The sequence below is a fragment of the Stigmatopora argus genome, chromosome 19, assembly GCF_051989625.1.
Source record: "Stigmatopora argus isolate UIUO_Sarg chromosome 19, RoL_Sarg_1.0, whole genome shotgun sequence".
In the NCBI taxonomy this organism is placed as follows: domain Eukaryota; kingdom Metazoa; phylum Chordata; class Actinopteri; order Syngnathiformes; family Syngnathidae; genus Stigmatopora; species Stigmatopora argus.
In genome coordinates, this window is record NC_135405.1 from 5,143,779 (window position 1) to 5,159,984 (window position 16,206).

Sequence of the window (16,206 nt, forward strand, 5' to 3'; positions counted from 1 at the left end):
GTGTTTTACCTAGTCTGGCGCAGGACCTCAGGTTGCTGTCGATATCATTCGCGTTGTCTTCTCTGAAACAAAAGAGAAATCAATGCAGTCTGAGAGCAAATGATACTGGAAAAAAAACCCAACAAATCACACAGGGTGTTTAACGGTGCATCTACCCGGCTACAGTCAATGGTGAGTGTGGGTACGCTATCAACTTTCCGCATTAACACACTTCCCTTTTTTTCCTGACTCATAGAAGCATTTGGGCAGAGAACAACACGTGCACACACATTACTGCATTATTGAAACCTGAAATGGATACCATTGCATCCAAAATAGAGCATATTAAACCGATATCTAGTTTATGTTCAATGGAGGATCAAATATCAATGGTCAGGCTGCTAATGGTCACTGGAATGAAATCAGACTCCTCAAGGGCGAGAACAGTAACAAGATAAATTTTGTGACCAAATCGCCAGCATTAATTGATGGTGGTGACCCAAGAAATAGCCTTGTCATATGTTCCAGGAAATAGTTCTCAATTGAATATTCTGACCCTGCTGGCCCTTTGGGAAACCTGAAGCAAAAGAACAAGTGGAAAAGTGGAGGAATGCTGCAGTCAGATGGAAGAATGGATAGTCCATAGGGATAGTAGATGTGCTCCTTACAAGGGCACGATGGCATGTAGGAGCTCCCTGCTATCTCACACTTGAATGGATGTCACCTGCATGCCACGCTTGGCACTCAAACATCTAAACATAATTTGTTAGACTTGCCAAAATGTGGTCACCCGGGCTTGAGCACTCACGCAAGATTAAGCGCCATTTACTTCCTAAAATTGTGCTCACTTCTGTACTTTCACTGCAGCTCAGCTCTGTCTGCAGACAGACTCTCCTTCCTGTTTCCACCCTCGCGACGAGACATTCTTTCCCCCTTTTACATTTACTGCATTGCCACTTAATTCACACAAACATGCGTTGCCTGCAAAAAGACAGTTGATTGAACTCCCCATCTACAAAATGTCATTTTCGAAGAAAGTAAGAACAGCTGCTATCTGCTCTGCCAGTTTTCCCAGCAGGTGCTGGAACTAGGCACAATGGGAAATCCACATAAAATGTTGGCAGCATAAAATAAAAATATGGAATTTTTTAAGTGTGGTTTATTGAGGCAAATAGTTTATTCAGCAAGACTTGGGTGAGGCATATGACAATATCAGTCAACAGCTAAACTCACAGATATTCTAGCAGAATTAGTACTTCAGAGAGCACTGGCATGATATAAAAATGTGATTTTCTTGTTGGGGTATTTTCTAGTCTACGAAAACTTGGCTTCAATAGTAACAGTAAAGCCGCTGTTAACACAAGAATAAAAAGACAGTTAATGGCTTCACCTGGTTGAGGGTTCCATCAGAGAATATTCCCAGTCTCTCACATGAGCTGTGTTGTGAGGGGCTTTCCTATGACAGACAGGGTCCAGTTCTTAAAAATTCCTGGGGGTCCACGTCACGGATAAGCTCTCCTGGTCTACAAACACCACGGCAGTAGTGAAGAAGGCCCAGAAACGACTCCATTTCCTCAGGGTACTTAGGAGGAACAACTTGGACACTAAGCTTCTGGTAACCTTCTATAGAGCCACTGTGGAGACCATACTGGCATACTGCATCACAGTGTGGTACGCTGGAAGCATGGCAGCAGACACAAAGGCCATGCAGAGAGTGATTAACACTGCCCAGAAGATCATCGGCTGCTCTCTGCCCTCACTGGAAGACATTGCCAGCCCTCGTTACCTCAGCAGAGCCAGGAACATCATTGGGGACCCATACCACCCAGGTCACAATCTGTTCCAGCTGCTGCCCTCTGGCAAACGCTATAGGTCTCACAAAGTACGGACAAATAGGCTTAAGGATAGTTTTTTTCCCACATCCATCAGGACTCTAATCTTGCGGTAACACGACACACAATCCCTTCAAATGTGTAATAACTTTGGGGTGAGGTAACAGGTAACATGAAAAGACGTTGGGCGGTGATCTGCCTTCTACTGGCTGACTGAAGGTAAGTGAAAGACAGTGAGAGGTAAGTGATCCGTTCGGGGGGGTGATGCGATGTATCCATCACGGCAGAATGCCAAATTACGAGTCTGAAATTATTTTCACTTATTTGGGTCTTTTACCGGGAAAACACACCTTATGGAGAAGCACCACCAATTTCGTCATACGCAGTTTCTGGGTATGATGACAATTAGGCTTTTGTCGAGTCAATGATGATGACAAAGCCTATGTCCGATTATTATTATTATTATTATTATTATTATTATTATTATTATGACTGTACTTATTCAATCAGTAAGTTGTATTTTCTTGGTGACAAAGACTTTAGTGCCACAGCCCCACACCTTCAGAGCTCTCTCCCTTCTAAAATGAATAATTCTCCTTCCCTGGATATGACAACAAAATACTCAAGCACCATCTGTTCTCCCCAGGATTCATTCAATAACACAAATACAGACACAGATATATCAGTATATTTATTCATTGCTAGTGGATGAGCCATTGTAAAAGGAAACTTTTTATATATATTTTTGTACAGCCTTGGATGCCATTTATTAAGTTTGCAAGACATTTTGAATTGAGAAGGCCCATAATATTGTTTTTCAAACTATTATAGTTGGTCATTTTTTTCTTGCCTGTGCTCATTAATTAGTAGTGGACAGAATCGAAATTAAATATTTAATATTTGAATTTAACTAGGAATGATTATTGGCAGAACAGAGAAATATCAATCATTCCTCCACTTGGCTGATAAAAAGATTTGATTAACACTCCCCCTACCAAGTAAAAAGGTGGTGTTTAAATCCCACACTGCATACATTAATTGGCTGAACCCAAAAAAAAACCTTGTTCAAAGGCGTGGCATGAACTAAGAAATGTAATGTAATGCTATGATTCATTAATGTAAAAACTACAATGGCTCATAATTATGGCAAGATAATTTTGTAATAGCAATTGTAGCTAGAACATGGAATGAAATTCAAACTAAAGCGCATTCAAGAAACTCATACTATGGAGCATGTGTCCCATTTCCTGTCCTCTGTGATGCAGGCCACAAACTCAAGATCATAGCTTTCCTCTCTCCTCTGCTAGACAACAGCAGATTACAGGGTATTGATTTGTTCTTCCTTGATGTGATTTTCAGACTCCAGCGAATATACAACATAGTGGATAAGGACTGAGCCAGACTGAAATTATTAAATTTCCGCAAATTATTTGTGAAGCAGTTATAAATTGTCTGCACGTCACTTAAGAAAACGATAGTGGACAATCACTACCAAATTGTAGAATTCAGCAACATTGGGCAGAGTACTAAACATGACACATAAATTACTCACAGTACATCAAACAAAACCTATAGTTAAACATTGATTAAATAAATGAAGTGGATGAACCACACCCTATTACTAAGTATAGGTACTCAACAAACAATTGAACGTTATGGAATGTGCTATGAAGAGGACAAAAATTACAAGCAGAGCTGTGAGGCATGTTGGGTTAAAGTCAACTTCACTATCAGGCAGTACATAAACTACTTGCAGCAAACCAAGCACTTCTGGTCTGGTCATGATGACCTCCGCCTTCAAGTTAGTTGCAACCTCGCACACACTAATTCCTGTGACATATTACAAAAATGAGAGTATCTAGGAACATGCTTCATTCGCAGACAATGCACCCTGCTCACTCATAACTAAGGAGCTTCCAGCACTGATACAGTACCTAAGAGTTTAATTTAAATGAGTAGTACATAAATAATGCTAGATGTAGATTCTGTTGCTGAAGACAAAATTCTCTATTTATTAAATTAGCTCAGTCTCACCTTAAATTGACGGATTTATACACTAAATAGGGTTGACCATTTTGACTTGTACTTAAAAAGGTCACTCCAGAACTGCTCTATCAACTACCTATGAAGGGTTATATTTGCTCCATCTGGGGAAAAACTGATTTTTTAAAAGTATTTTTTTTGTCAAAAAAGGAGGAAAGTCTGCCATCTCTATTAAAATGATGAATTACACAAACCTAAAAATATACACTTAAAGGTAAAAAGAAAATGGATACATGAAGGTTAAAAAGATAATGGAATATGGTATATTATTTCAAAGTAGTTTACCATTATTTCGTGCGATGAGAATGAGAAGTATTTCGGATGTCTAATTTGAATTTGGGTTCGCATGAAATGACACTACGGTATATTAAAAATAAAATTAGCCCTTGGGCTCAGTGGTAATTTTCAGGTCTTGGGAACAACTGTCACATAGCGTGACAGCCTGTTCTGTCAGCAGATGTTCAGGTTTGAACAAAGAAATCAATTATTTACATGATTGAGCATCAAATCCGCCAAGGACCTTCCAAATTTTGCACAGCCTGGGGTCACGCGAGAGGATCTTTTGCACAAATAATGCTTTTGGTGCAAGACGACATCAGTCTCCTACTGGAGCAAGAGAACCAAATGTTAGTGTGAGCAAGACAAATGTGTGGGCTGATGTTTGGATGAAGGGGGGCCCTTGTGGCTCATTAGGAGTCGTATTCTTCATTCACCCAGGGTCAGGTAGGGGTCAATTAAGTAAAGATTCAATAGGCTGGAAGACTGTTGCGGTCCCATGAGTAGAGTAGTAGTAAAAGCATGGGCACGTGCCTTTATGTGACAACAACTGGAAAGAGTCATGTCTGTATACTGCATGACAACAGCTTATGATTGGCTGATGGATTGGTCACACCTCATGGGGTTTTAAACCGGTTCCAGGAAACAGGCCAGCAATGTCATAAACCATTAATGTTCATATGTCTTGTTTTTGTTGCTTGAAAAGGTGTTGACCTGCTAAAATTACAACTGGATTACAACACAGCCCCAGAAATTATGCATGAAACGAAAGCAGAACACACTCAAGCAATATAGTAAGTCAAAAATGGTTACTCTGCAACACTACCTTTGCCTAATGGTCTCTATAATAAAAACATTACATACATTCATGCTTCACATTTTTACTTATCCGATTCGTCCAAATCACTGACTGACCTTGGGTCTATGCTTTCATGTTTTTTTTTTTTGATGGCCAAGGTTTTTTTTTTTCCTGGGCAGGGAAATTAACCTTTCAAATTGGGTTAGAGGAGCAGTGTCTCTCTTGGGTTCCCTACACTGGAACAAATTTAACAGTGTGTTGGGGGTTGAGCTCCAGCTTGCCAGGAGGTTGTTTGCATTTTGCCCTAATATAGGCAGGCATGGGTTGGAGGGGTGGAGCGTGAGCTGTAGTGAGAGCGAGAAGGTGGAAACCTGACTTGCAACATCACAAAGCAGCGTTATTTCTCTTTACTCTACTACTGACTCTTTATCATTTCCCCGTGCCGACAAATTCACACACCAAAACAGGATCAAAGTGTTTTGCTCTGCTAGTCACACTCTTGAAGGATGTCCTTTTGAAGGCACTATTCTTGTATGTTAATACATCCAAAGTTTCTTACAGTATACATGGTGTTGCCTTTGTAAAACATACCTGTATACTTGAATGATTCCCCATATCTCATACAGGATTTTTTAACAGATACGGTGGACAGCAAAAACAAAAAACAATGCGAGGAAACACCCCAAAAAAATATATTGTAGTGTCTACAAGGACAACAGCAAGCCATAGCAGTAGCCAATAAAATGAAAACAAAACAAGTCTAAACAACCCATCGACCCCTTCCTCTCTTTCTCCAGTCAGGCATTGGATGCGTTTAGGCACAGCATGTGAAAAAAACATACCACACATTCACTATGTTTCCAGATTCTACAACTGCAATGTTATGAATATTTGGTTTTACAAATGATTCTTACTGGTAAATATACAATATTACATTTTGTGGATACATAGGAAATCCATTTTAACTTTAGTATTTCACAATATCACTAACGCTGTGCTGTGATCACATTAAATATTGTGTTAAAATGTAATTTTAAAAATTATGACCTAAAAAAAGGAACGTTAAAGTGAAACACACACCCCTCTAAACTTCAATGTAGTGTATAATCTAATAAGTAATGTTTTCAAAAGGGAAACTTTGGCCCGGGGTTGACAGGTATGGTAAGCCCATATTCTTGAACACTGTAATGTGTCACGAGGTGAAAGTGACTGTGGAGACCCCGGCAAGAAATATTCAGGAAAACAATAGAGAGGGAAAAACGAACCCAGGCCATGAGGCAAGTGGGAAAGTAAAGGAGGTGTTTGGTATTTGAAGAGGAGGAGGCAGAGTGGGTCTCTGACTACTAGCAACCATTGCAGCGTAAAAATTCCACCAACTCGTCTTCTCAATGCAACTCCTGTTCTACCAAGCCGTGCCTGACAACAGGACTGCAGCAGACACAAAGGGAATGATGTCTGGTGTGTGAGTGGAGCATGTATGAGGTCAATGTATGCCAGTCTGTAATTGAGAGCTACAAAACCTACGACTCAAATGTGAGCATTTCTTTTAAAGACAGGTTTGAGTGAAGTTAGTCTTTGAATGATAATGTAAAATTGGAGTTCTTATTAACTCAGTGGCTGCCATTGATGAGGAGAGACGTCCAATCTAGTTTGACTGGACAGAACGTTCAACGTCATCAATGGCATTAAAACATGATCACTCAAAGACAGGCGTTACAATTTAGATCACTGTTGTCAAAGTGGCGGACCCGGGGGCCAAATCTGGCCCGCCGCATCATTTTGTGTGGCCTGGGAAAGTAAATCATGAGTGCCGACTTTCAGTTTTAGGATCAAATTAAAATGAAGAGTATAGATGTGTATTAAATTTCCTGATTTTCCCCCTTTTAAATCAATAATTGTAATTTTTTAATCATTTTTTTCTGTGTTTTTAGTTCAAAAATCATTTTGTAAAATCTAAAAATATATATAAAAAAATCTAAAATAAACATTGTTTTAGATTTATAAAAACCCATTTATAAAAAAATCTAAATATTATATCTAAAATGGTCCGGCCCACATGAGATCTGGTCACCATGAATGTGGCCCGCCAACCAAACTGGCTTTGAGACCCCTGATTTAGATGGAGTTGATGTCTATATAATTGTCACTGGCAATGCAAGTGTTAAGTGTGTGAAATAATCTAAAACTTGGAAAATTGTGTCTCTAAAACACTTTTCCACCCCGGTTTGCTTTTAATGCTATTCTAACATTAGCGTAGGAGAGTGGCTTACAGCAACAAACCCTCAAATAATCTGCAGTATATAAATCAACTTAAAAAAGTGCAATTTACATGGATTTTAATCTAAATCCATCATCAACATTAATCACCCAAGTCCCAACAGCCTGGGTCAATTCTTGTTTTATACCAAAATGGCAAATTAACTTCTTGTATTGCTCTAATTTCTCAGTTAAAAAAAACATTAGTAAAAATATTTGACTGTGGATAAAACATTCCAACATTGCAGATCTTTGATTCAGTTTCTTCATCAATAAAACAGTAATAGATGCACCTGCTGTGGTCAGTGGGAAAGTGGCTGAATACCAAAAATCTATTCAGACAGAGTCTAAAACGCTTTGCCAGCTGTGAAAATGTTGAAAAACAGGTGGAACAACTGGGACCTACCTCAATGCAGCCAACAATTGACAGTGTGCCAAAAAAGTGACATTGTTGGCCCATCGTTATTTGTTGTAAAATATCAATTATGCCATCAAACATTCTTTCGTTGGATATTTTGTGTTTTTTAGAAGGTAGGCATCGTTCAAATGGTTAAGGTGTCACTAAATATCACAAAAACCAACCACCAGCCTCAAAATAGTAAAATGGATGAACCTTACATAAGTACTTACATAAGTACAACACTAAATAAGCTAAATGAGCTGTCTAATGATGCAAAGACACTCTGGTGGTATAAAGTCATGATCAGTTTGTAGAAATTGGTTTAAAAAGCAGTGTTTACTGCTATACATATTTAAAAATGGAAATTAAGATGAACTTTAACTGGAAAAATATTTTTAGCAAGCTTGTTTTAACGTTTGCCCTATTCTAGCCATCTACTGCTCATAAATCGTGTAGAAATACATCTAGATGTTTTTTTTGTTCAGTGACCAACTGCATCAAACAGAGACCCTAGCGATGTAAAACAAATAAAAGGGATATTACGTCTCTCACATAGCTACTGCGATAATGTAAGGATTTTCAAACTGTTATTGTTAAAAAGGGAAACCTCAATACTTTCTGTTAAAAGGGAAACTTCAATACTTTCTGTTAAAGGGGAAACTTCAATACTTTCTGTTAAAAGGGAAGAAATGAATCATCCTGGATCAGTCAAGCAAAGTAAATTTCATTAAATAAAATCGTGGCTTTGGTGATTTTAATATTGTGATGCCCAAACTCACGATTTCAAGGTAAAATCAATTAATCTTTCAGTCGTTGCTGACATCTTTTTAATTACAGACGCTCCCCTACTTACGAACGAGTTAGGTTCCGAGCGATTGTTCATAAGTTGAATTTGTTTGTAAGTTGATTCAGTGCTATATTTTGTATTATAATTTATGTTTAAGGCCTATATAAGTATATTGAAGGTTTATATAAGTGCATTTGTATGTTTAAGGCTTGTATAAGTAACACGCATTGGTTTGTACTGAAAAAAACATTTAATAAAATGGAGAGAATACATACAGTACTGTATACATACATTAGAGAGAGAGAGATTTACTAGAAACTGACCGAAATAAGCTATCTAATGACGATTGCAGTTTTCTTTTTTTCATCATAAATGATGCGGTAGCACTGTATGGCATCATTCAATTGATTTGCAAACTTTGTGCAACGTTCAATATTTGGGTCCTGCTGCTCGATCTTTATGTTTATAAATGGTACTGACGGTCGAACGATTCAAGTTGTATTCCCGTGCAACGCGCATCAAGCTTCGTTATTATTGCCACTCATTTCAAATGAAATGGCTTGCCTCTTCCTTGCATCTCCCTCAATAGAAGCCTTTCGCTTTTTACCAACCATATTCAATAATGGATGCACGAGATATTTAATGATACAAATGAAAAAGGTTCTTTGCGCACTGGAGATAGGTTCACGCACTTCCGCATTGCAACGAATTGGACAGAAGAAGGTAGATGCTGGGTGAGCTGAGCTCTCACAGCGCCAGGCGTCGGTTTTAGCGGCGGAAAGAAGCACTACAGGGAAAAAATACAAAATCGAACTTACGAACATTTTTCGACATAAACGCAATGTTCGTGTGTACCGTTGTTTGTAAGTCGTATGTATGTTCGTAAGTAGGGGCGCGTCTGTAGTTATAATTTTTTTTTTTTTTGCTGTTGCCCTGTATAGATCAATCAAAATTTGGGTAAAATGGCCAGCACAGATATAGTTAATGAGAAAACATCTCATACTACCGCTCGGCCACAAAACCAAAATTTGACTAACCAGAAAAGAGAAACGAAAATTACAATGATCTTAACAGTTAAGCGGCTAAAATACAATTAAATTTAACATTACTCCCTGAAAAGAATCAACAGCAAAACACACAATAAACACGTCAACAAACAAACACTTTCAAAATGTTCCTGCATTAAGAATTACCCTGTTAAAAAACGGGCTTCTCATTTCAATTGTTGCGCAGACCATAAAGGTAGAAAACTAGCAAAATTATATATACTTGCTACTCAGTTAACCAAGTGCACTATAAAAACTGCCAGAGAGCAAACATACATCCTGTGCACAACATGCACTTCACCTGCACACGAGTAGGCATGAGAGCAAAAAGAAGGCTGAAAACACTCACAGAAAGCTGTTGTCTCGCTTGACAAGGTGCGTGAAAGTGAAACACAAGCAGGAAGTATACAGGGTCATGAAGCAGCATGGAGGCACACAAAATGGGAAAGACATGCGGACAGACAGTTTGATGTAAAAGAGGAACTTTCTACAGTCAGTTTGAGTCTCATGGCCACATTGTGACACATTCATAGTTTACTATACTCAAGTCATTTCCTGAGAGGGTGGATGGAAACAGGAGGTGACAGGACTGCCAACAATGAAAAATAATAAACACGGGGTGAATAGCTGCACTAGAACTACGAAAACATGTCTAAAAACAGGGAAGGCATGTTTTTAAGAGTTCAATTGCTAAACTTTAAAAGAAAAAGGTTCAATTAAGGCAGATTAACAATCCTGTTTGACAAATTGTCACACTGAAAAGCATTACTCTCTGTATATGCAAAAGCAAGAGGGGGTGTGAGATCAACAATATTTTGAACTTATCATTCAAACCTTTGATCAGGTTTAACATCTGATCAAAAGTTTAACATGACAGGCCATAAATGAAGCCATAAATTGCTCTAAATTCTCATTTTCTGTCAGGCATTTGTGCAGTTATGTCCTCTTGATGGCTAAAGTTAAACAGTTTTCTCTTTTTGAACATATCATCGAGCAACACATCTCTCGGCATGACATTGCTGCTTCAGGTTGGACACCCTCATTCTAAAGTTTTTGAAAGATCCTGAGCATTATGGAACAAAAAAAGTCAGTTAGTAGACCCTAAAAATATTACATCTGGAGTCGGAGGATCCGATCGGCTGTTAACATAACATCTGTTATTCAAATAACTGCAACCTCAAAGGCGGCCTCACAGTTCTGAGATCGAGGGTTCGGGACCTCCCTTTGTGGAGTTTGCACGTTCTCCCCGGCCTTGCGTGGGTTTTCTCTGGGTACTCCAGTTACACCATCACCAAGACATGCATGCTAGGCTGGTTGGACCCTCTAAATTGCCCTAGGGATGAGTGTGAGCACGAATGGTTGTCCGTCTCCTTGGCCACCAATTCATGGTGTCCCCCCATCTGGTACCCGTAGTTACCTTGGATAGGCTTCAGCAACCCCTGCGACCCTTGTGTGGATAAGCAGTATGAATAGTAATGAATGTAATCTTAAGAGCAAAACATACCAAATCCACTTCAGTGGTAAGCAAAAATAAAAATGGGTCCCTTCAAGAGTGAATGTCTAAGACAAAGGTGTCAGACTCGGGTTGGTTCGCGGGCCGCTTTAACGTCAACTTGATTTCACATTTTAGATACAATATTTAGATTTTTTTAAATAAATTGATTAAAAGAACTGGATTAAAAGCCCGGAATATTCAGGTTTTTTTTATAGATCTATAACAATGTTTATTTTAGCTTTTTTAAAAAATATATTTTTAGGTTTTACAAAATGCTTTTTGAACTAAAAGCACAGGAAAAAATGATTAAAAAATTACAATTATTGATTTAAAAGGGGGAAAATCAGGAAATTTAATATACATCTATACTCTTCATTTTCATTTGATCCTAAAACAGAAAGTCGGCACTCATGATTTACTTTCCCGGGCCACACAAAATGATGCGCAGGGCCAGATTTGGCCCCCGGGCCGCCACTTTGACACATATGCCCTAAGAGAACAAGCAAATTGGGGTAAATACAATTCGTTTTTTTCTATATAAAACGATTTTGCCAATAAAAATTTCACAAATATTTTCCTGTTTTCCAACATGCCCATGAGACTTTTTTTTCTACACGTAGGTGGGATAGTTGTTGGTAAGAATGTGAAAAAATGCCCCCCAGGCTACTGCCTTAGTTTCCAATGCATAGAAATTCTAACAGTAGCTTGGTTAAATGCATGGAACACAAGCTTCATCCACAGTAGCTATTGTCCAATCGCATTTGAGTGGCATTCCGCAAATACTGCAATTAGAGACGAACTGAAAACGGAGGAAGAAAACAAACTTGTGCACACAGATGCACACATTAGCTGTGAATAGCAGCTGTTGCTGTGTGCTCTCTCACCAACAAAAAGGACACCATTCTAGTAAATGAAAAGCATGAAAAGCATGATTTATAGAGCACTGCATCGCAACCTAAAATGTACACAAAGAGCCAGCCATAAAGTTGTGAGCTTGTTTCAGCATATTGAAAAGATTTAACAACGACAAACGGCTATTTGAATTTTTATTCTGAAGTAGTTGGAACATGGAAAATATACAAACATTATACTTTGTTCCGTTTTTTTTTTAAATAGTTTGCAGCAATTAAGTATATTTTATAATCAATTAATCCTATGACTATGTCAATGTTTAATTCGAAAAAGTTCGCTGTTCCACTCTCAATATATAAATAGCCTTTGGAAGAAAAGGTTTTGTTTTCAGATTATCTACATGACTAGAAATCCACTCTCAGTTTAGAACCTTTTATTTCAGAATTTTGTGTGATTCTGTAAGTGCATCCATCTTTGGCTTTGAGGGAAAAAAAGCTTTAAATAACCCCGAGTTGCCTTTATAATATTACCAATATCAGCTACCAAATGCAATATTATGGGCAGCCGGATGGTGGTAAATTGACTTTTAACATGTATCATGCTTTTAACACTGTCAAGGCCCACAAAGTCATTTGAAACTGTCGTCTAAATGACATGGTCACCAGGGCAGGAGATTGAATTTCCAGCCTTTTAGGTTGGGATACAACTGTACTCTTTCCATAAATGATGAAAATGACAGTCAGGTATTTGTCTGAATAAAGGGTACACGGTCGATTGGTCGCCGGTCTTTTGGTCGCCGATCTTTTGGTCGCCAATCTTTTGGTCGCCCAGAAGGTAAGTGATAATTACCATTTAAATCGTTGCTCAAATTCCCTAAATACAAACTGTGAATTACTATTTAGGCATACTTAATGCCCTAGTAATTATTAGGCTAAAGAAAAGCTCCAAATTTCCCGGACTTTTATTGTGTTTTGTTGGAGAACTTGTTAAGACCCTGACTGACGTAGCTTCTTAAAGGGACAACACATGTACATACAAACTCATACACTCACACATCGGCTCAGTGAAACTGCTCATGGCCATTGTTGGCTTTTATTGATGCATAGACCGTGTTGTTTTACCTTGTTTTGTCGCCGGTCTTTTGGTCGCCGTTGTTGCGGTCGGGGCGACCAAAAGACCGGCGACCAATCAACCGCACACGGAATAAAGAATGTGGACTTTTGAAAGGCAAGCATCTTCTCATTTTGATGATTTTGAATTTCTTCAAATATGAAGGATTAAAAAAATGTCATTCCTTTGCCATTTCCTACCACGTTTCAAATATTTTCTAGCTTTGGAAAAGCTCACCAAGCGCAAAATAGTTTTGATAATGTTAATACCTCACTAATACTCTGCAGTAAAAATAGAAGATTTTTTTTTTTAAGAGGGTCTTCGACACTCTTTCATCCTGGCTTGCTGCCATCGCACCAACTCATTTCTGCAGAGAGTGGTGCATGATTCAGCAGTAAAATAGGTCTGTTGTAAAGACAATAAATGGAGGGCGGAATACTTTGTCATTTTTTAAATATCACGTTATGAAAATTATATATATGTTAATAACTTTAGCCCTATTTTATGTTTTTAGTGCCTGTCCCATTTAATTTAGGGAAAGGATGTGTCCACCTTTTTGTCAGTGCAAATCAATAGCAGGGCACACAAACAAGGCATCAATGTCCAGATGGAAAGGCAGAAGAGGGGGGAAAAACATGCTGTCTTGTTCAATCTCACCCTTCTAGTCATGATGGTAAAGAAATTTATACTCACCATTGTCCATGCAATGTGGGAAGCAAGGTGTGGTCTTGCACCCACAAAGTCAACGTGCTTATTATGGTAACATAGCAGTGTTTCTCAATCTTTTTTCAGCTGCGGTACACTTTTTGCATTGAAAAAAATCTCAAGGCACCACCATCTGAAAATCTTCTAATTTAAAATTAACAATATAAAGTCATTCTCATCAAACTTTTATCAACAGGAATCAAATAAACCCTCCAAAAATGATGTCAAATTCAAATTTTCACACTGACCAGTCGCCATAATAAACAATAAGCAATGTAACGATTTTAATCTCAAAACCTTATGACATTAATTTCAATATTATTTAAATCTACCAATATTACACACTAAGCAGTTTTGTACCCACACAACTTCTGGTTCACAAAACATAAAAAACATCATTACTTACTAAATCTAGTACTATTACATCTTTTTAAAAATCTCCTAATATTACCTCATTCTTGTAATATTACATAAAAATCAGTTTTGTGCTCACAGATTTAATGTCTGCAAAAGTTGAAGTCTGAATCCAAACAAATTCTGCTTTACATTACATAAAAATAAGCTACAAAATGACTTTAACCTCATAGTATCAAGATTTGAATCTTCTAATAGTACAATGTTCATCATATTTCAATTTTAATCTAGTATTATTAAGATTTTTCTCTAAGAATATTACAATGTATGTGTTGGCACATTATTTCCTATGGCACACCGGGTACACGGTCGATTGGTCACCGGTCTTTTGGTCGCCTGGAAGGTAAGTGATAATTACCATTTAAATCGTTGCTCAAATTCCCTAAATACAAACTGCGAATTACTATTTAGTCATACTTAATGCCCTAGTAATTATTAGGCTAAAGAAAAGCTCAAAATTTCCCGGACTTTTATTGTTTTTTGTTGGAGAACTTGTTAAGACCCTGACTGACGGAGCTTCTTAAAGGGACAACGCATGTACATACAAACTCTTATACATTCACACGTCGGCTCAGTGAAACTGCTCATGGCCATTGTTGGCTTTTATTGATGCGTAGACCGTGTTGTTTTACCTTGTTTTGTCGCCGGTCTTTTGGTCGCCCGTTGTCGCGGTCGGGGCGACCAAAAGACCGGTGACCAAAAGACCGGTGACCAAAAGACCGGCGACCGCACACGGGCACACCGGACCATCGTTGGGAAACACAAACAGAAAATAGGGCATGTAGCATATTTACTTATGACTTGTTGGATATTTTAAATCATGGGCATTTTATTTAGATACCTGAGGACGTATTAAACATTTTTTTATTTTGTGAAACAGTTTTAAAATGAAGTATTAGTGTAGCAAAACATGTACTTTCATCCTCACTTAGAATATCCCAAGGGGCAAAAGTTCAAGCAGCCCAGGTCAAGAGAGACAGATGCTGCAGTCATCTCTACCAAAAATCACACCTAAGTGTATTACTGGTGTTTTTGACTACAAAGAGCACTTTCCACAGAAGATCAAAGCGTCTGGACCTCCAAACAACCCTTTAGAGATGTCCCCAACACTGGGTTGGTTGGCATGGAATGTGGCTTTGATATCAAATATCTAAGTAATCTTTTTAAGTGCATTAAAAGACTTCCAAGTAACACTAAAAAGAACAACTTACCAACCTTAGTAAATAAAATCAAATGTAACTAGACTTCAGTAGGCGGCCCGGCGTATGAGTGGTTAATGCGTCGGCCTCACGGTGGGGGGAACCTGGGTTCAAATCCAGGTCGGTCCACCTGTGTGGAGTTTGCATGTTCTCCCTTAGCTTGCGTGGGTTTTCTCAGGGTACTCCGGTTTCCTCCCCCATTGCAAAGACATGCATAGTAAGCTGATTGGACACTCTAAATTGCCCCTAGGTATGAGCGTGAATGGTTGTTTGTCTCCTTGTGCCCTGCGATTGGCTGCCCACCAATTCAGGGTGTCCCCCCGCAGTCAGCTGGGATAGGCTCCAGCACCCCCCGCGACCCTAGTGAGGATAAAAGCGGTTCAGAAAATGAGATGAGATAGATTGACTTCAGCAGCTACTTGCCAGCTAAGTGTCCACGTTTAGACGGTTAATCAAAAAGTGCACGGCGATTTACAAAGATAATAAAACGCAGGTCAAAGAGCAAAATGTGCGCTAGTAAAACTCTTTTTACGATCCGTATAACGGAAGGTTTTGATCTATACACAGATTGAGGAGGTTAACGTGAGCTAGCGGGTTAGCCTCCCCGGTATCTCTTCCCATGTGAGCTCATTTGACAGTGAAGGGGCTTTAGAACGTTTAGCAAATAGTCAGGGGGCTACAAAATCGCCATTTGAACCAGAATAAAAGTAGCGTATAATGAAAAAAACTCACCAGGTTTTATCTTTGGAGTTTAGTTCTAGCAGGTAACAAATGAAGAAACGATGTGAGTAGCCCTTTTCGGCGACCTTGGCAACTCAGTATGTCCAGCGGCATTGAGTGAGTCACAGCGGAGACCCCGCCCTCTCGCCCCCGGAAAAACACAGAAAAAACGAACTCATATCAAAACTCCACCCATTCCCTTTGTGATTGGTCCAAAGTTGGGACAGTGAAAAATTGGCCAATTAAATTTTACTCACTCTACACTTGTGCATGTGCATAGAGGAAATACAGTC

At 38.7% G+C, this 16,206-nt stretch overlaps 1 protein-coding gene across 4 annotated transcripts in view; it reads right to left on the minus strand.

Moving 5' to 3' along the window:
* fam49a (family with sequence similarity 49 member A) overlaps positions 1-16,064 on the minus strand; it is a 26,392-nt gene extending 10,328 nt beyond the window's left edge. For 3 of the 4 annotated variants that reach the window (XM_077586963.1, XM_077586965.1, XM_077586964.1), the window contains exons 1-2: positions 15,926-16,064; positions 10-62 (exon numbers count right to left, since the gene is read on the minus strand). The gene's annotated coding sequence lies outside the window, so the exon portion shown is untranslated. Of the gene's footprint in view, positions 1-9; positions 63-9,767; positions 9,831-15,925 lie in introns of those variants that run through there. The other variant, XM_077586966.1, reaches the window with a different exon arrangement.
* Between the last annotated feature and the right edge of the window lie 142 nt (positions 16,065-16,206).